General features: G+C 47.6%; 1 protein-coding gene across 5 annotated transcripts in view; it reads right to left on the bottom strand.

Annotated features, from left to right (window-relative positions):
- The window catches only part of LOC115087221, an 80,906-nt gene extending 61,849 nt beyond the window's left edge, over positions 1-19,057 (bottom strand). For all 5 annotated transcript variants that reach the window (XR_003855460.1, XR_003855463.1, XR_003855459.1 and 2 more), the window contains exon 1: positions 18,872-19,057. The gene's annotated coding sequence lies outside the window, so the exon portion shown is untranslated. The remainder of the gene's footprint in view (positions 1-18,871) is intronic.
- Between the last annotated feature and the right edge of the window lie 808 nt (positions 19,058-19,865).

Below are 19,865 nucleotides of genomic sequence, written 5' to 3'. Positions count from 1 at the left end.
TCTGGTACGAGGGGGGGGGGGGAATTTCATTCTCTCTGACTTAGTACAACAACTTCAGATTCCCACTCTCTAGTACTCCTCCACTTCGGATCACATCTATTCGAGGAACAGTTCTTCCCGGAAGTATCTCGACTATCACAGTTCCTCTCACCCTCAACACCTGAGTTTTGCATTCAGGGGAGATTTCCTTTTTTGTTCTAGAAAAAGCAGTACATCCTGTTCTTGACTGCCTTGGCTGCAACAACACTCTCCGGTGATCCATTGGGATACTTTACAAATCATGCAATGGAGCTCGTTCTGTTTCAATAATTGCCTCAAGGCTCCTTGTGCTCCCCACGTGCCCTTGCTACACACCTCCGTTCTGCCTCCCACGCCTTACGAAGAGTTTGCGGAGGTATTTTCTAAGGAGAAAGCGGAGATCCTACCACAGCATCGGCCTTTCAACTGCACTATAGAACTTCTGTCCGGAACTATGCCACCCTGAGTAAGGGTCTACCCTCTTTCTCTAACAGAGACTCAAGCGATGTCGGAGTACATTTCCGAGAACCTCGCCAAGGGATTCATCTGTCCCTCCAAGTCACCAGCAGGGCCGGATTCTTCTTTGTAGGAAAGAAGGACAGCTCCTTGAGACCTTGTATTGACTACAGGGGCTTGAATGCCATTACCAAGAGGGATCGGTACCCTCTCCCATTAATCCCTGAACTCCTGGATAGACATCAAGGAGCAAAAATCTTCACCAAGCTAGACTTACGAGGGGCATACAATCTTGTCCGAATTTGACCTGGAGATGAATGGAAGACTGCCCTCAACACCCGAGATGGGCACTATGAGTATTTAGTAATGCCCTTCGGGTTATGAAATGCCCCAGCAGTCTTCCAGCACTTGATGAACGAAGTACTTCAAGAAATGTTATATTCTTCAGTAATCTTTACTTAGATGACGTGTTGATTTACTCCCGCGATTTGAAGGTTCATCGCCAACATGTCAAACAAGTACTGCAGGTGCTTAAAGACAATCATTTGTATGCAAAATTGGAAAAGTGCATGTTTGAGCGAGACTCTCTACCATTCCTGGGATACATCGTTTCCGCGACAGGATTCCATATGGACCTGGAGAAGGTTTTGGCTATTAAGAAGTAGCCTCGCCCCAAGGGGTTGAAAGCCTTACAACGCTTCCTTGGGTTTGCATACTTCTATAGATACTTTATTCCTCAGTACTCACGTATAGTGGCTCCACTTACTGCGCTTACTAGGAAAGGAGCAGATGCCAGTGATTGGCCCAAAGAGGCCTGCCTAGCCTTTGAAAACCTTAAAGAGGCCTTCCTACTAGAAACTTGCTTACATCACCTGGACTCCACTTAGCCCATTTATTGTGGAAGTGGATGCATCTAATATTGCAGTAGGTGTAGTGCTTTGTCAAAGTTCCAGTACCGGCCGATTACTACCTTGTTCTTACTTCTCCAAGAAGTTCTCCCCTACAGAGTGTAATTACAGTATAGGAGACAAAGAGCTACTAGCCATCAAGCTAGCCTTTGAGGAATGGAGACAGTGGCTGGAGGGAGCTAGCCATCCTATCACAGTGTATACAGATCACAAAAACCTAGAGTTTCTGTGTCAAGCTCAGCGCTTAAATCCCAGGCAAGCTCGCTGGTCTCTGTTCCTCAACCTGTTTAACTTTGTACTTCGCTACCGACCAGCCTCTAAAAACATCCGAGCGGATGCCTTGTCTCGCAACTCGGAGTTGGAGGAGGGTGAGGAACAACCACAGTACATCATCGATCCAACCAAGATCAACTTGTCTGGCACCACTGTAAGTGCTCAAGGAAGGACTGTTGTCCCTCGTCGAGATCGCAAGAGGGTCCTAAATTGGGCTCATGACTTTCTCACGGGCGGCCATGTGGGCCGAGAAAGAACTTTAGATCTCCTTAATCGCTACTACTGGTGGCCAAACATGCGGCAAGACGTCCGCATATACGTACGTTCATGCTCTACTTGTGATAGAAAGAAGCCATTAACTGGACGGCCGTGGGGGCTTCTGCAACCCTTGCCTGTGCCTGTGGAGCCCTGGACCCACATAGCTACCGATTTTGTGGTAGATCTGCCGTCGTCTGAGGGGGAACACCGTTATCTGGGTGACAATGGATCGCTTCTCTAAAATGGTTCATTTGGCCCTCTTCCCAAGTTACCTTCTGCTCCTGAGTTATCTCAACTATTTACACAGCATGTCTTTCGGGCCCACGGCCTTCCGCAAAGTATCGTATCGGAGCGCAGTCCCCAATTTACTGCTTGATATTGGAGGGCCCTATGCAAAAAATATGGGGTACAATTGAACCTGTCTACAGCCTTTCATCCCCAAAGTAATGGGCAAACTGAGTGAATGAATCGTTCCTTGAAGACATTCCTCCACAGCTTTGCTACAGAAAGGCAAAACAACTGGGTAGCACTGCTACCATGGGCCGAGTTCTCTTACAACAATCACACCCATTCAGCTACTGGAAAATCGTCCTTCCAGATTGTATTTGGTCGACAGCTCAGACCTCCCATTCCATTGCCAAGCCCCGTTCCGTCGCCAGCAACTCAACTCTCTGCTGATAAATTACAGAACCTCTGGAGATCTGTGCAGCGCAAATTCTCCAAAGCGGCAAAACTCGCACAAAGGATTGCTGATCGGCATCGACGACCTGCACCTGTCTTTTTACCAGGCGACAAAGTCTGGTTAAGCACTAAGAATCTTCACCTTCGAGTGCCATGTCGGAAATTAGCACCCAGGTATCGTGGACCTTTTCGCGTGGCAGAGAGGATTGGCTTGGTGTCCTATTGGCTACGTCTTCCCACTACATTACATGTGCACAATGTGTTCCATATATCTTTACTAAAACCTGTGGTGCTCTCCAGATTTCATCGTTGATTGCCCGATCCGGCGGCCATCCAGATTCAAGAGGTTAGAACGTATCAAATCCGCGAGGTGCTCGATGTTCGCTTTTACCATTGGCGATGGGAATACCTCCTGACTTGGGAGGTGTGTGGCCCAGAAGAGAACACGTGGGAGTCCGCCCGAAATATCCTGGATAAATCCCTACTACACCAATTTCATCACGGACATCTTGGTAAACCGGGGCCTTTAAAAAAAGGGGGCGTAAGAGAGGGGGTACTGTTGCGGTCCCGGTCACGACCCTCGCGACGGGTCCTTACCTTGGTGCCTGAGGAGAACTGCCAGCAAGTCCGGGGATCCTCGGGGCCTGCTTGGGCCGTCGAACACTGCGATAGCTCCTCCCCCTTAGGCATGTGTGTGCGCAGAGGGAACCCTTTTAAAGGGCCTCTGGCATGAAATCACGGCCATTCCCTTTCCATGATGTCAGACAATGGTGGGGATTTAAACCCGGTGTCTGACCGAAGATCCCTGCCTTGCAACGTGGTTGACTCCTTGTGAGTGGTGAGTTGCTGTTCCTGCTTGTTCCTGCTTATGCTTGCTTGTTCCTTGACTCCTGCCTCGGATCCGGTTCCTGGTCTTCCGGCACCCAGCCCTGTGGGTCTCCAGTAGCTGGAATCTGTCTCGCTGCTGCTCCGCTGCCACTCCTATTTGCAGTTCCAGGTGCTGGTATACTTTCCTTTGGATTGCCTTCAGGTTTTGACCCCGGCTTGTCTTCTCGTGTGCTGATCTCCACCTGTCCTGACCCTGGTCCGTCTCCTCGTCTCTCCAACCTCCGTGGTCCGCCTAAGTCCCAGCAGTCCGGATCCCTACAGGCTCCTCCTGGGGGGATCTCGGACTTCCAGGGTGAAGCTGCCTAAGTCCCAGCGGTCCGGACTGGCTTTCCATTCACTTTGTATATGTTCCCAGGCCACAAAGTACTCATTCTTCTTCTGGGCTTATCTGAAGCTCTCCAGATCACCCCCCTTTTCCCACTCAAAGGGTTCAGGTAAAACATTTTGGATGGGTTGCTGCTCTTTCCCTGATACCAACTCTTCCTCCTCATCTGCCTCTAAATTAGCAGCATAACACTATTTGTCCTTTCGTTGTTGCCTCCGGGACTTAGAAGTCTTATTCTTTATGATACAGATCTAGATCATCCAAGGGAAAGAGTTCTGGAAACTCCATTGTTCTGGCTAGATGAACCTGTTGTGAGCTGTTTCCACAGGCTCTTAAAGTTTGGACAGTCCCATCCTGTCACAATGGGGTAGGGTATCCAAGGAAGAACACCCACCTCAATTTTGTCTTTGTTGACCAGGGTCTTAAGTTCTACCTGGCTTCTTGCATATATGTTTATCCCTCATGGATGCATACCAGGGTCACTATTTGGTCGAAGTTAATCTGGACCCACTTAACTAACTCTCTTCGGATGAGCGATTTCTCACTTAGAGTCCACCAAAACCTAGGTTGGAACACCATCTTTCTCCATTGCAAATACAAAAGTAGAGCCTCCCTGGCTAGAGACATCCATGAAAATACAAAAGTATGGGACAACATCATTATTGTCCATTAGTTCCTCTTCCCCATGGGAACAATCTCATGTAAAATGGCTTCTCTCACCACAGCTGAAACATTGCAGTCCCATGCGTTTTTGCAGTTGAGATGAGAAATCCTGGCTATCTGACTCCATCTGCTGTCAGGGTCTTCTGTCCTTAGGACTTTGGCATCCTCTACTGGACTGGGATGCCTTTTCTGAGCCTGTGGTGATTCAAGAATTCTGGTAATAGGCCTCTGCCATCTTTAGCATTCTGGTGCCTGGACACCCACTGCCACATAGGGTGTTCTAGGCCATCTAAGAACTTTTCCAGCAAAACCACATTGGCTTCCTCCTTTTCTCTTTTGGGCTCCACCATTTCCAAGCCACATCCTTAAGCTAGTGGAAAAGGTTCTGTGGGTTTTCTTCTCATTGAAGAATTTCTTGCCGAATGCGTTGTCTGTAGGCTTCTGTGGTAAGTCCAGCTCTCTTTAGGATGACTGTTTTGACTTCGGCATATGTAGCCCTTCCCTTTGGATTGGCAGTTTGGAGGGGAGCTTGACTGTTCTCTGTAAGTAGGTTTCCCAGATAGTTAGTTCATCTATCTTCTGGTCACCCTGCCAAGCGAGTAGTCTGTTCAAAATTCTTCAGGAAACACTCGGGATCTTCTCCCAGGGCCATTTTAAGTATGACTGGTGACAAGGGAGGTGGCCTGATCATAGCAGACTGTACAGCCTGTGCTACCTGTGTTAGCACTGTGTTTTGCTGCATAACTTGTTTTTGTAGCACCTGCGGCTGGCCAATTTGCTTTTGTAGGGTGTTCTCAATTGCTGCTACCCTGTAGCTAGGACCTTGCTCCATCTTCCCTGCTTTCCGAGCTGCCCCCAAACTGGAGATCTCTCTAGAGAAAGGCGAGGGAGAAAAAAACCTGCTGGCCGTTCGGCCCTGACTCACTGCTTGAACCCTGACTACACAGGCCGGGTATCCTCTTGTCCTGTTGTAGCTTCAGCTAGGTGAGTGAAACTGGAAGGCCTCAGGAAAAAAAACAAAACTCTGCAGGATTTTTTTGTTTTTCTTCTGCTCCTGAAGCTGTGGACTCTTGCCTGTGCTTCTCACTAAGGCATGAGATCCCATACTGCTACCATATGTGGTAATTTGGGCGATAGTGGCTTGAGAAACAGCCAGGAGGAATAAATAGGCAGACTCTGGCTGTTTCTTTTATGTGCAATTTATTTACAGTGCAAAGTAAACACCCTAGGGCCTCTCTAACCGTTCTAAGCTCTGAATTCTTGTACTCTGGCAAGGGGCTCCTCCCTTCACCCAGGAGTCCTTATGGGTCTGGATCTTAAGGAAGACTGGGCAAGACAGCTGTGCCCGGTCCCTTAAGATAGTCTGAGAGAGATTCCAATAGAGTCCCTCACCTTACCTTTAAGATCTGTCCTGACTTTTTTTCATATTTTATATGAAAGGAAAATGAAAAAATGAAAGGAGAGAAGGCAGTATGGCCTTCATCCCACGAATTTCAATGGAATTGAAAGAATATAAATGTGATAATTTTCCTCCCATAGACTATATAATGGGAGCTACATGGAATAAAGAAATACAGCACAGACTTATTCCTCCCCTAGCCAGGAATATATATTTTTAGAATAGAGGCCTCTGGGAGGCAAATAAAAGCTCTGTAAATATCAGGGTGAAGAAACTCCTGATAGTCTGAATCAGGGACAGAATGGGTGGTGTTAATGCACAATATATAGTGACTCTTCTGTTTAATCCAAAAATCTTTTTTCAAGTTGTGTCACATATGTGTTCGTAAGCAAGAAATAGTTCAAATAAACCCTTTTACAACAGTCAGTATTCAGGAGAAATCTGGTAACTGGAGATATTCACCATAAGGAAGCCCAAAACAGTGGCAGTGAACTGACTCCTTTGCTTTTAAGCTAGGGACATGATTATGGTACATTAGAGAATTCATAATCATAATGCAGTATGTTTAATTAAAAAATGATATATTTCAGTCCCTTGCTTTTCCCCTTTTTCTTTATTCCTTGCCAGATCTTATTTTTCTCTTACTCATGTGATTTTTTTAAAAAATATGTGTTTAAAACGAAACAAAAGCTAATTCAAAAGCAATTAGTTGTCAAATATAACTAAATTGATTTTCTAGAATTAAATTGAAACTGAAAAACATTCAGTTTTAGCTTTAATTGCATAAGTAAATGATACACATTGGTAACGCAGAAACTCACATTATACCTTGCCTGAAACTAACTATCTCATTAGCTTAACCTAATTGAAGATTGGAGATGCTACTGTAGCCCTCCTGTGTCTGTTATCACCTTGTCATGAGGTCATTTTTTTCAGTATCTAAAATGATAGATGTTATTACATGCTATTCTTCTAGAACATCACTTTAGAGCACAGGTAGCCAACTCCAGTCCTCAAGAGCCATAAACAGCTCCGGTTTTCAGGATATCTGCACTGAATGTGCATGGGAGACTTGCATGCATTGCTTCCATTGTATGCAAATTTATCTCATGCATATTCATGATGGGTAGACTGAAAATCAGATGTTTGTTTCTCTTAAGGACCAGAGTTGGCCAACTCCCTATTAAAGGTACATTAACAAGCTTATTACATGAGTAGTCTATCTTCAGTCCACCTGCACTGGCATTATCAGCTTTCCCACCCCTTCTAGATAATGACATAAGAGCAGTTGGTAGGGGGAAAGAGGCCACAGCTTTTACTTGTTAATTAACATCTAAGGGAGCAAACTGTGCTCAGAACTGTAAAGCCTATGGATACTTTTTACCTGCAAATTTTATGCCAGTTTTCAAAGGGGAAAAATTTCCCTTTTAAAATTGATTCTGAAAACAAGAAGCACACAGATCTGCACCTGTATTCATGCGGGTACTTTGTCCAGGAAATTATGTGTACATACTTCTGAAACTTGAAAAGTACAAGTGTAAGTGATAACTTCTCCCCAGCCCCACGTTTGTGAATGCCTCTCCTAGCATGGTACTACACAAGCAACTTAATGTGCAGATAGAGTGAGCAATTCTCAAAGACCCCATTTCTGTATATATAATAATGGGATTGAGTTGACATGATCATATTACTCTTATCACAGCATTGCATTAGCTTCCAGTTTCAATGAGAATTATAATTATATGAGGAGCACATGAGAAGCAGATGATAGTCTAATGAGAATTTTAAAGTGCAGCATTCGTAAGTCTGTTTCTTTTATAATGGTTTTAATGTATAATGTTATTTTTATGTATTATGTGATGATTGTATGAATGTAAAAGCTGTAACCTGCCTTAGATTTTGAATTGGCGGAATATAAAATGGAATAAATAAAAAATTAATTCAGATTTATAATGATAATCTTTAAATCATTACAGGACAAAGCTCCAAAATATCTTAAAGTTATCAAAAAGTATGTTTCCAGTTCTGCCTTACAGTCCACTAAAGAACATCAGTTAGTAAACCCTTCTGCTAAAAATGTTTTGGCTTCAAATAACAAATGTGCATGCTTTCTAAGCAGCAGGGCCTGGTTTATGGAACAGTTTACCTTTGCCTCTAAGATAAAATTACTGATATCCCTGTTTTTAGGAAGCAGCAAAAAGCTTTTTTTTATTTCAGGAAGCAAATCAGAACTGGATTTTATGTAAGTTTACCGTATGTGATATTATTTATTTTGTATGTTCACATTTCAATGCAGTGTTAAATTTTGGAATCGGCCTTGTACAATTTATTTGAAAAAGGCGGAACAGAAATTTATTAAAAAAATCATGGTTTTATGTGTGGAAATGGCTATGAAAATTGCCTTCCCCGTATTGCATAATATGATTAAGCTTTGGTGCTCAGATGACGCTTTGCCTTAGCTCAAGAATTCCCATAGTGTTGTGATTATACTGTTTAGTGGACCCTTGGGCCGGCCTGCCGGAGACTATGGTAAGATGGACTATTGTCTCCGAAGAAGGGGGAGCAGGCCAGGAGGCGGACACCAGGCCGGGTGAAGGAGGTGGCCTTCACACCGGGCGCCCATACTCCCCAGGAGGAGCCTGTGGGAGTCAAGGGATAGGGCTAGGAGAACTGAAGAGGTGTCTTCACCCTGGAAGCCGAGGCTCCCCCGGGAGGAGTTCGTAGGAGCCCGGCCGCTGGGACTTAGGCAAGTAAGGATGCTGAGAAGGTGAACCAGGATCAAGCAGGTATCTTGGCTGGAACTGAGGCAAGGCATGGAAGCTGGAACCAGGCTGGGACTGACGCAGGGTACTGAGGCAGGAACCTGGCTGGAACTGAAGCAAGACACAGAAGCAAGAACCAGGCTGGAACTGAAGCAGGGTACTGAGGCAGGAACCTGGCTGTAGCGATGTGCATCCGTTTTCCACGTATTTGTAATCCGCAACTTATTTTTTGCAATCTGAAAAATACGTGGGGAGGCAAAACGCATCGCGACTCCCCACGTATTCAACAGATTTCTGTTTAATTCGGCCTAAATAAAAATTTAAACCCCCCCACCCTCCTGACCCCCCCAAGACTCACCAAAACTCCCTGGTGGTCCAGCGGTGGGGTCCGGGAACTCACTCACACCCTCGGTGCTAGTTTCATCGTGGCGCCGATAGCCTTTGTCACAGGGGCTACCGGTTCCATTGGTCAGCCCCTGTCACATGGCCATCGGCACCATCTTGTGCTCCTAACATGTGACAGGGGCTGACCAATGGCACCGGTAGCCCCTGTGACATAGTATGGGCAAAGGCTATCGGCGCCATTTTGAGTCCTGGCCTGGCGTCGAACGGCAGATCGCTCCAGGACCCCCGTTGGACCCACAGGGACTTTTGGCCAGCTTGGGGGGGCCTCCTGACCCCCACAAGACTTGCCAAAAGTCCAGCGGGGGTCCGGGAGCGACCTCCTTTCACGCCGGCCGCTCGATCCCAATACTCAAAATGGCGCCGATCGCTGCCATTTTGAGACTCAAAATCGCCGTCCCGCCAATACTCAAAATGGCGTCGGACGGCAGGTCTCTCCGGGACCCCCGTTGGACCCACAGGGACTTTTGGCCAGCTTGGGGGGGCCTCCTGACCCCCACAAGACTTGCCAAAAGTGCAGCGGGGGTCCGGGAGTGACCTCCTTTCACGCCGGCCGCTCGATCCCAATACTCAAAATGACGCCGATCGCCGTCATTTTGAGTATTGGCGGGACGGTGATTTTGAGTCTCAAAATGGCGGCGATCGGCGCCATTTTGATTATCGGGATCGGGCGGCCGGCGTGAAAGGAGGTCGTTCCCGGACCCCCGCTGGACTTTTGGCAAGTCTTGTGGGGGTCAGGAGGCCCCCCCAAGCTGGCCAAAAGTCCCTGTGGGTCCAACGGGGGTCCCGGAGCAACCTGCCGTCTGACGCCAGGCCAGGACTCAAAATGGCGCCGATAGCCTTTGCCCATACTATGTCACAGGGGCTACCGGTGCCATTGGTCAGCCCCTGTCACATGGTAGGAGCACAAGATGGCGCCGATGGCCATGTGACAGGAGCTGACCAATGGCACCGGTAGCCCCTGTGACAAAGGCTATCGGCGCCACGATGAAACTAGCACTGAGGGTGTGAGTGAGTTCCCGGACCCCACCGCTAGACCACCAGGGAGCTTTGGTAAGTCTTGGGGGGGTCAGGAGGGTGGGGGGTTGTAGTTAATTTAGTAGTAACGTATTTACAGATCGACAGCTTATTGAATTCTCCATACTTCCGCATGAAACGGAATTGACCCCCCACGAATACGGATCACGTACGCAACGAAAACTTTTTGCCTGCACACCTCTACCTGGCTGGAACTGAAGCAAGACACAGAAGCAGGAACCGGGCTGGAACTGAAGCAAGACACAGAAGCAGGAACCAGGCTGGAAATGAAGCAGGCTACAAGCGAGAAGTTAGCGAACTCCGAGGCACACAGCAACTAGGAACCACAAGGTAACCTCATTGCAAGGTGTCTGCTAGAGGCAGGAGCCGACCTTACATACCCACCGGCGCCTGACGTCACGGGAGCGGGTGGAGCTGTGAGTGGCGGGAAAGGGCCTATATCTTCGGCCTCTTTGCGCGCGCCCGCGCCTAGGAGGAGGGCGGCTGGCTTGGGCATCCCGATGGCGTTGCCCCCGCGGGGACGCTTCGTGATAGTCTACGCATGGCCTTAGTGAACCGTCCTTCTTACTCACGAAAAAGAAACCCGCCCCAGCTGGCGATTTGGACAGGCAGATGAAACCTTTAGCCAGGTTTTCCGAGATGTATTCCGACATGGCCCGGGTCTCGGGTAGAGACAAGGGGTATACCCTACCCCGAGGAGGCGTTGTTCCGGGTAGTAGCTCAATGGCACAATCGAAAGGACGATGCTGGGGAAGGATCTCCGCCTTTGCTTTTGAGAATACGTCGGAAAAGTCTTCTTGGGTGCAGGAAGACTGACGGCAGCGTGCAGAAGAGGGAGGCTGGGAGCCTGGGGCACCTTCAGGCAGTTGGCGAATCAAAATGGATTCCACTTAGTAATTTGCAAGGTGTCCCATTGGATGGTTTGAGAGTGTTTCTGTAACCATGGCAACCCTAGCACCATGGGGTGGACGGCCTTCTCCAATACCAGAAAGGCTATCTCCTCTGAATGGATCGCCCCGGTGCGTACGGTGATGGGTGCCGTGGAAGCTGTGATGCGGCCTGGAAGAAGGGTTCCCTGGATGGAGGTAATCCATAGAGGTGTCTCCCGACTGTGTGGGGATCTGTAACTGGTGTACCAGATCATTCAGAATGAAGTTACCTCCCGCGCTGGAATCCAGGAAGGCGAGGGTTTCCAGGGACTCTCTCGGGTACTCCAGGGTAATAGGTACCATACATTGAGGAGCTGCAGCACAACCCAGTAGGAGTTCCTCACGACCTCCTAGGTTCTGGCGTTTTTCCAAACACTCCTGGCAGCGCATCAGGAAATGGCCTTTCTGACTGCAATAGAGGCAAAGGCCCAGTGTGCAGCAAAGTTGTCTCTCCTCAGCGGAGAGTGGGGCACGCCCCAACTGCATAGGTTCACTGGAACAAGTCTCTGGACGCACAGTCTTGGGAGAGGACAATGGTTTAGACGGCGCAGAAGCCAACAAAGGAGTGCATCTGGCCGGCCATAACTCTCTGGCCTCTGCTGGAGGCAACGGTCGATGCGAGTGGCCATTTCTATAAGACCATTGAGGTCCTCCGGGAGGTCACGAGTGGCTATTTTGTCCTTGATACGCCCGGCCAGGCCCTCCAGGAAGATGGCTCTGAGGCTGTCATCCCGCCATCCCACTTCTTGGGCGAGCGTGCAAAAATCCATGGCATAGTCCACCAAGGAGCGTACTCCCTGGCGCAACTGCAGCAAGTCAGTTGTGGCGGGTGGCTAGTCTAGCCGGCTCATCGAAGGCTTGTTTGACGTTGGAGATGAATTATGGCAAATCGTCGAGAGAGGAGTCATGATGTTCCCAGAGCGGGGAGGCCCAAACTAGCGTCTTCCCATCTAGCAAGGACAGGATGTACACCACCTTGACCGCATCGGTAGGGAACTGCTGAGGAAGCAGGGAGAACCGTATGAAGCATTGGTTCAAAAACCCTCGACAGGTTTTTGCTTCCCCAGCATAGCGTGATGGTGCAGGCAGCTGAGTAACAGTGCTGGAGTTTCCCTCTTGAGCCGGTGGTGCAGCAAGCGGAGGGTCCGAGGGCATAGTATCTAGGCGCGCAGCTAGCTGCTCCACAGTAGCTGCTAGAACATCAAGGCAATGCTGTTGTTGTTGCATTCGTTGGGCCATTCCAGGAATGGCCTGAAGGCCCTGCATGTCTGCTGAGTCCATGGCCTTGCAATCTGTTGTGATTATATTGTTTAGTGGACCCTTGGGCCGGCCTGCCGGAGACTATGGTAAGATGGACTATTGTCTCCGAAGGAGAGGGAGCAGGCCGGGAGGCAGACACCTGGCCGGGTGAAGGAGGTGGCCTTCACACCGGGCGCCCGTACTCCCCAGGAGGAACCTGTGGGAGTCGAGGGATAGGGCTAGGAGAACTGAAGAGGTGTCTTCACCCTGGAAGCCGAGACTCCCCCGAGAGGAGCCCGTAGGAGCCTGGCCGCTGGGACTTAGGAGATCGGTGGTGATGACTTCACCCTGGAAGCCGAGACTCCCCTGGGAGGAGCCCGTAGGAGTCCGGCCGCTGGGAATTAGGCGAGTAAGGATGCTGAGAAGGTGAACCAGGATCAAACAGGTATCTTGGCTGGAACTGAGGCAAGGCACAGAAGCTGGAACCAGGCTAGGACTGAAGCAGGGTACTGAGGCAGGAACCTGGCTGGAACTGAAGCAAGACACAGAAGCAGGAACCAGGCTGGAACTGAAGCAGGCTACAAGCGAGAAGTTAGCAAACTCCGAGGCACACAGCAACTAGGAACCGCAAGGTAACCTCGTTGCAAAGCGTCTGCTAGAGGCAGGCGCCGACCTTACATACCCGTCGGCGTCTGACATCACGGGAGCGGGTGGAGCAGTGAGTGGTGGGAAAGGGCCTATATCTTCGGCCTCTTTGCATGCGCGTGCACCTAGGAGGAGGGCAGCTGGCTTGGGCGTCCCCGCGGGGACGCCCAAGCCAGCATCGCCCCCGCGGGGACGCCGCCTAACAGGCCCAGAACCCGGCGAAACTCTCCAGCGAGACTGGACCCGATGCCAGAAGCCAAGAGGTAAGGCCCTGGTCGCGAGTGCCGCGACCGGGACCGCAACACATAGTCCTCATACTTGCTTTAGATTTATAAATATAGCTTCTTCTGTCTTCACAACCTGCTACATGAACCTGGCCACCATAGCCTCTTTAGAGTTCACAACTGGCTCCAATGTAGGATCACTAGTGTCAATCTAAAGACCAGATAGTGCATGTTACATGTTGGAGAGAGGCTCCGTAACTGAAAAAGGAGCACTATCTGGTCCTCAGACTGACACTAATGATTCTACATCATATGTAATATACTACAATATATTACTCAATAACAGATGTTTCTACTTTTGAACAAGAACATCAATAGATAAATAATAAATATTGCGCATAAGCCACTGAAGCAGCCCCCTGTAAGTGGGCGAAACTTGGCCAGAGTTGGGCGATTATTGGGCAATTTGTCTTCACTATAATAAAGATTTTTAAGGACTTCTGGATCTATCTTCTTTTTCTTACCCTAATGGAAGGGTAAAGCCAATCAATCATAAGGTAAGTTATCTCCTCTTCTTGAATTCTGGGTGGATTTCCTGTTATCGTAACTAAGCTTTCCATTTGCAGGGCTTCACACGTGAAACCCACAGCCATACAGTTATTAACACTTCATTCATCTAATTTTTCATTCATTTAATAAACAAAGGAACACAGAACTTATTCATCTTTTAACCAACCTTCAAATAAAGGCTAAGCTTAAGCAAAAGATATTACAATAATTATTAGACTAGTCATAGCTGGCTTCACGGTAAGGCCAAACATTTCTCAGAGTATGAGACTACTACTACTACTTAACATTTCTATAGCGCTACTCAACATATGAGTTTTAGACAGTGACAATACCCAATTTAAGGCTCCCTGAGCCAGATTCTCTTAACTTGATTACACTGTCAAGAGGCAGATTGATGAAAACACACACTAATCTAGGTCTATTGGTTTAATTACAGAGTTCTACCTTCACAGGGAGATGGCAGCTGTTCCTCCGTTACCATTGTGTTAGCTCCGATCATGTAAAAATATCAGGGCATTGATGGGACTAAATACCCTCTATAACTTCTCATAACTGCTAAATAAACCTTCAAACTTTATTCAATATACCCATAAGGAAAAAAAGAACCTCACAATGCCAGAAAATCACGCTCCTAAAATTAGATAAGCTGGGCAACAAGTTCAATACTCACAGCCAAATTGACAGGCTATTTTGGTTTAATAAATTAAAAACAAAAAAATCTTTTCTTACTATCACTCAAGGGCATCATCAGTAATTATACCTTCTGTATACCAATTCTTAATTAGTCAGCAGGGACCCAATCTGATCTCTAGAACCTTTCTAGTGGTCTGCAGAATTTCCCCTTATCCATATATTCTTTACTTTATTTCTTTTCTCACATGGGGTAGATTTTTAAAAACTATGCATGCCCGTCCGGCGACCGCCTGCTGGCCTGGGTCATCAAAGGTGCGTTGGAACGTGGAAATAAAATGAGGGATCTCCTGTAGCAGGGAATCAGAATGCTCCCAGGGCGGGGAGGCCCATGCCAGGGCTTTCCCCTCCAGACATGAGAGGATGATGGTAACCTTTGTCAATTCATCTGGAAACAGAGAAAGTTGCAGCACAAACTGCATGTAACATTGGTTAACGAACCCTTGGCAGAGACGACAGTCCCCATTGTACCGGGGAGGAGCTGGGAGGGCCAGCAGTGCCCGTAAGGGCAGTGAACCAGAGGAAGCGCTACCAGCTGGGGTTAGCCATGGCTGACTCTTCAAGTCATAACTGTAATTTTTCCACCGAGGTGGCCAACACCTCGATGTATTGCTGCTGCTCCCGGACACGTGTAGCCAGGCTCAGAATAGCCTGCAAGGTGGAGGACTCCGCCAAGTCCATGGCCTTGGCAACCTGTTGTGCTGGAGGTGGACCCTTGGCCTGGCGCAAGATTGGTACGGCTCTCTAGCCGGATTTACGCGCGCAGGGCCCTCGTGCGCCGGTGCGCTTATTTTGCATAGGCCGCCGGCGCGCACACGGCCCCGGGACGCATGTAAGTCCCGGGGCTTCGTAAAAGGGGCGGGGAGGGGGCGTGTCTGGGGTGGGGCCGGGGTCAGGGGGCGGTTTGGGGCGGGGCCGGGGGCGTGGTGCCGGCCCGGGGGTGTGGTCGAGGCCTCCGGACCAGCCCCTGGGTTGGGTGATGGCGCGCAGATTTACGCCTGCTTTCAGCAGGCGTAAATCTGGCAACAAAGGTAGGGGGGGGTTTCGATAGGGCCAGGGGGGTGGGTTAGGTAGGGGAAGGGAGGGGAAGGTGGGGGGAGGGCGAAGGAAAGTTCCCTCCTTGGAGGGAACAGGCAACGCGCGCCGGGTTCAAAGCAGATTCAGGTACTGTATTAGCAGTGTTGTAAATTTTAAAGAATTCAATAACACATTGTAGTAAATTGTATTTGCTCATGTTGTTGGATCTCAGAAATGGTTCCCCTATGAGGAAAGGCTAAGGAAGTTAGGAGAAGTTCAGTTTGGAGAAGAGACAACTGAGGGGAGATATGATAGAGGTCTCCAAAATCATGAAAGGCTTGAACAGGTTAATGTAAATAGGTTATTTACTCTCTCAGATAATAGAAAGACTAGGGGGCACTCCATGAAGTTAGCAAATCGAAGACAATTATTTTTCACTCAGCACATATTTAAGCTCTGGAATTCATTGCCAGTGGATGTGGTTACAGCAGTTAGTGTAACTGGGTTTAAAAAAGGTTTGGATAAGTTCCTAGAGGAAAAATCTATAAACTACTAATAATAAGCAATAGTAGTTTGAGATCTATTTAATGTTTAGGTACTTGCCAGATACTTGTGACTTGGATTGGCCACTGTTGCAGACAGGATGCTGGGCTTGATGGACCCTTTGTCTGACCCAGTATGGCATATCTTATGTTCTTATGTTCTTATCTCCCATTTATCCCAAGTAGAACTCTGGCCATCATCTTCTTTATCCCCATTTCATTGGTTGAATAGTTGGAAATTACTTTATTCTTACTATTATTAGTCTATATATAACTATATCTTTCAACCCCCAAATGATTTGCCTCAAGGGATTTTTAATTGCATTAATCTCACAAAATTCACAATGACTCCCTTATTGCCATTAAGGATCCAATGTAATAAAATGTGAATAAAACAAGTGAGCTATATTTTCGCTCAAATTTTCTTTTCTGATGTGGTAAAATTTGAATTAACTCCTGATGCAGTATGCTACTCATTTGATAATACATTGGGAGTTTAAAAAAACATGCTAACTTGAAAATGTGCACAGAAGAGATGTTTAGTGTACATAAAACTATTTATATGCATAAAACATTTCTTGACTAGAAAATGTATTTTGTGCGGTCAAATGGTGTCTTCTGAGCACAAAACACATTTTGTGCCTATAAAAAAATTAGTAAGCAAAGTAAATAAATTTGATTTGTGCATAAATAGTTTTTGTGCATATACAGTAATTTCCATGTACAGGACATACCCTCCACAACCACAAACCTAAACTTCGTTTTCAGCCCCATAGACTAACATTAGCCTGAGGTCTGCCCAAGAATGTTCTAGCATTAGGAAACCAGAGTTAAGCCTACACATTGGGAGGGGTACTAGCTAATGACTTCATTAACATGACATTTGAAATGACAGGTACCAGGAAGTGGATCCCAACTTTAAGCAAAAGAAAACCTAAAAACCTAAAATCCAATGCACCAGGAAAGCCACTCTTCAGATCGCGACTAATCCCATCCCCCTGCCCCCGCTCACCTGCCCTGGCCACGTCCATGGGTGCCGGTCTCCGGAGCAGCCCCAGTCCTCTCTCCCATCCTCCCGGGGGCAGGCGAGAGCGAGAGCAGCCCGGGGCGGATCGCGAGGCGGCTTCCAGCAGCCCCCGCCGGCGAGGGTGCAAGAACGCACGCCTTGACCTGAGCGCCTGGCTGGACGTCAGAGGTCACGGCGTGCGCCCATTCACCATCGCCAGCGAGGGCTGCTGGAAGCCGCCTCGCGATCCGCCCCGGGCTGCTCTCGCTCTCGCCTGCCCCCGGGAGGATGGGAGAGAGGACTGGGGCTGCTCCGGAGACCGGCACCCATGGACGTGGCCAGGGCAGGTGAGCGGGGGCAGGGGGATGGGATTAGTCGCGATCTGAAGAGTGGCTTTCCTGGTGCATTGGATTTTAGGTTTTAGGTTTTCTTTTGCTTAAAGTTGGGATCCACTTCCTGGTACCTGTCATTTCAAATGTCAGTTGAAATGACATTTGAAATGACAGGTACCAGCGCACCCAGGATACTGTATAGGCGCTGTATAGCGCCTATACAGTAAAATGGATTGTGCTTCATGGACTCGCGTTGGACGCAGCCTGCATTTGCATGCCATTTAAATACAGTATCGAGCGGTATGTGATCCAAACTGTGCATGCGGGGAACGAGGGTGCACTCGGCACTGCTGCACCTCTTTCTACCGCACCTTACTGTATCGGCCTGATAGTAAGATTGATCCCACACCGGGCGTGTACTAAGGTGTAACAAAGCACCTTCACAAATTCTTACAGGTAGGTAAAGAGGGGGAGAGGTTGTTTGAAAGTAGCACTGAGAAATGTTTCCTCTCATCCCAAAGTCGAGCAGTCCCAGCGCACTTCCCCTGCGCACAGCCACCTTGTACTGCAAAAGAAGGGCTCAGCTTTGTGGAACAATTCAGCAGTTTGTTGGAAAACTTGCGGGGACTTTTGAACACATGCAGCTTAACACCTTTACAGCCCAAGCTACCAATCAATCAATTGTTTCTTAAAAAACCCTCAGATCCTGACATCCAGCTTGTGACCCTTCTAAAATCCAGATTATTAAAAATATGATGAACTGCTCCGGCCACCTCGCTCACATGTACCTCTTAAAATATTAAAGAGAGGCAACACCACAATAAAATGGGCAGCCAAGCAGCAGATTAGCCTTATCACTTATCTGCAGCAACTCAGGGAACGGAAGGCAATTTTCCCCGGTGCAACAGTCAGGATAGCTTCAATACGCAGGATAAAAAGAGTGGCTTTTCCTTTCTCCCCAATTCATTCCTGTCTTTTTGTTGTTGTTGTTGTTGTTGTTTTCCATTTCTTAAAGACAAAGTAGGGACGAAAGTGTGTGCTGGACGGAAAATGCCCGCGCCTCCTATTTTGGAGCTGGGAGAAAATGTCATTGGGGACTGACGGAAGCCATCAAGCATCTGACAAAAGGCAGCTTTTCTAAATGATGTTGGAGCTTTATCTCCTGGCCTATCCGCACATTCACTCTCTCTATCAGAGCCAGGGCTGGCAGCTGGGAAGATAAATTTAGATAGCCATCCACCAGTCGTTGATAACAAGTCCCTCAAATGTCAGACAGCACAAAGGGCAGCATTGATTGCTGCCGTGCTCCTGCATTTTCCTTTCTTCTGCACGCTATTTTTTTTTCTTTTTTAATATAGCAAAGCCTCTGACTAGGATAATCTGCTGGCAGAAAGGCAATTGTGCTGCAACAAGCATTGTGTGTTTTGCTAAATGGACTTTTATCAACATTTTTTTCTAATCATCCCCCCTCCCTTTTTCTCCTTCTTTCTCCCTTTACTTTGCACATGCTGCTTCCTGAAAGAGGGAGAAGGTAGAGAGAAAGGAGACGGCATGCAGAATAGTAATGGGTTGCAAATTCAACAATGGTCTTCAAAACTGCACTCACCTTAACACTTTGCAAAAAAATCTCTGAATTGCAAATAAGATATCGTTATGCGTCCATTCTTGACAAAGAAAAGTTATGCTTTTCTGTGATTTTTTTTAAGCCACCTCCTTTGCTCCATGTTGTCAATGACATTGTGATTGAATTCATAAACAGGATCCAGCCAACCACCATTCCGTATGGTGTGGTTCGAGGTGTTCTGAAAGGGAGCTGCAGCACATGAGAGTTAATTAAGGACCTTCAGTTGTAGCAACCTAACAGCTCTTTTTTGTTGTTGTTGTTGCTATAAAGTGGGAATTGCTATTTGCCATATGGAGTTCAGAAACCATACAGGCAGGATATGATAGGAATGGTTTTCTTTTAATCTAGTACATTTGAATCTTGAGGTGAACGATTTATGAGGAGTTGACCCTAGTAGTTAGAGCAGTGGGCTGTAGAACCGTGGAAACCAGCGTTCAAATCCCACTTCCCCCATTGACTCTGCTTTTAATGTTGGGTAAATCAGTTTATCGGTTGCCTCAGGTAGTAAAAAGGAGACACATTCTTTATTTGTGGAACTGGATTTGCGTGTGTAAGTGAGCAGATGGAGATGTATCCTAGTATTTTATAAATTGCATGGTGGTAGCTGCATAGTTTATAAAATACTGCATAGTTCTGCTCTGAAAGTCTGCACACCTATTTCAGTACCACAGATATTTGCAATGCAATGAAAGTGCTTACTTTCTCTACTTATTTCATTAACATATGCGCGTATATTTTAGGTGTGAAAAAATATACAATCTCTGTTTAATAACCCCGATTTATACGCTGAAGCAGGTGTTTTATAGAGTATGCATATACCATTTTGAAAATATTTACATGCACGGTTACTTGAAATCACCAGTTTGCCAATACTTCTACCAGTTCACCAACGCTGTCTTCAGATCACCTAGACCCCTCCACATGTCAATCTGAACTCCCCAGTTCACCCCTACCCAAAAAATGGCAGACAAGTCCA

Source organism: Rhinatrema bivittatum, chromosome 3 (genome assembly GCF_901001135.1).
Source record: "Rhinatrema bivittatum chromosome 3, aRhiBiv1.1, whole genome shotgun sequence".
NCBI classification, from domain to species: Eukaryota; Metazoa; Chordata; class Amphibia; order Gymnophiona; family Rhinatrematidae; genus Rhinatrema; species Rhinatrema bivittatum.
This window is presented reverse-complemented; position numbering and strand designations above follow the sequence as displayed.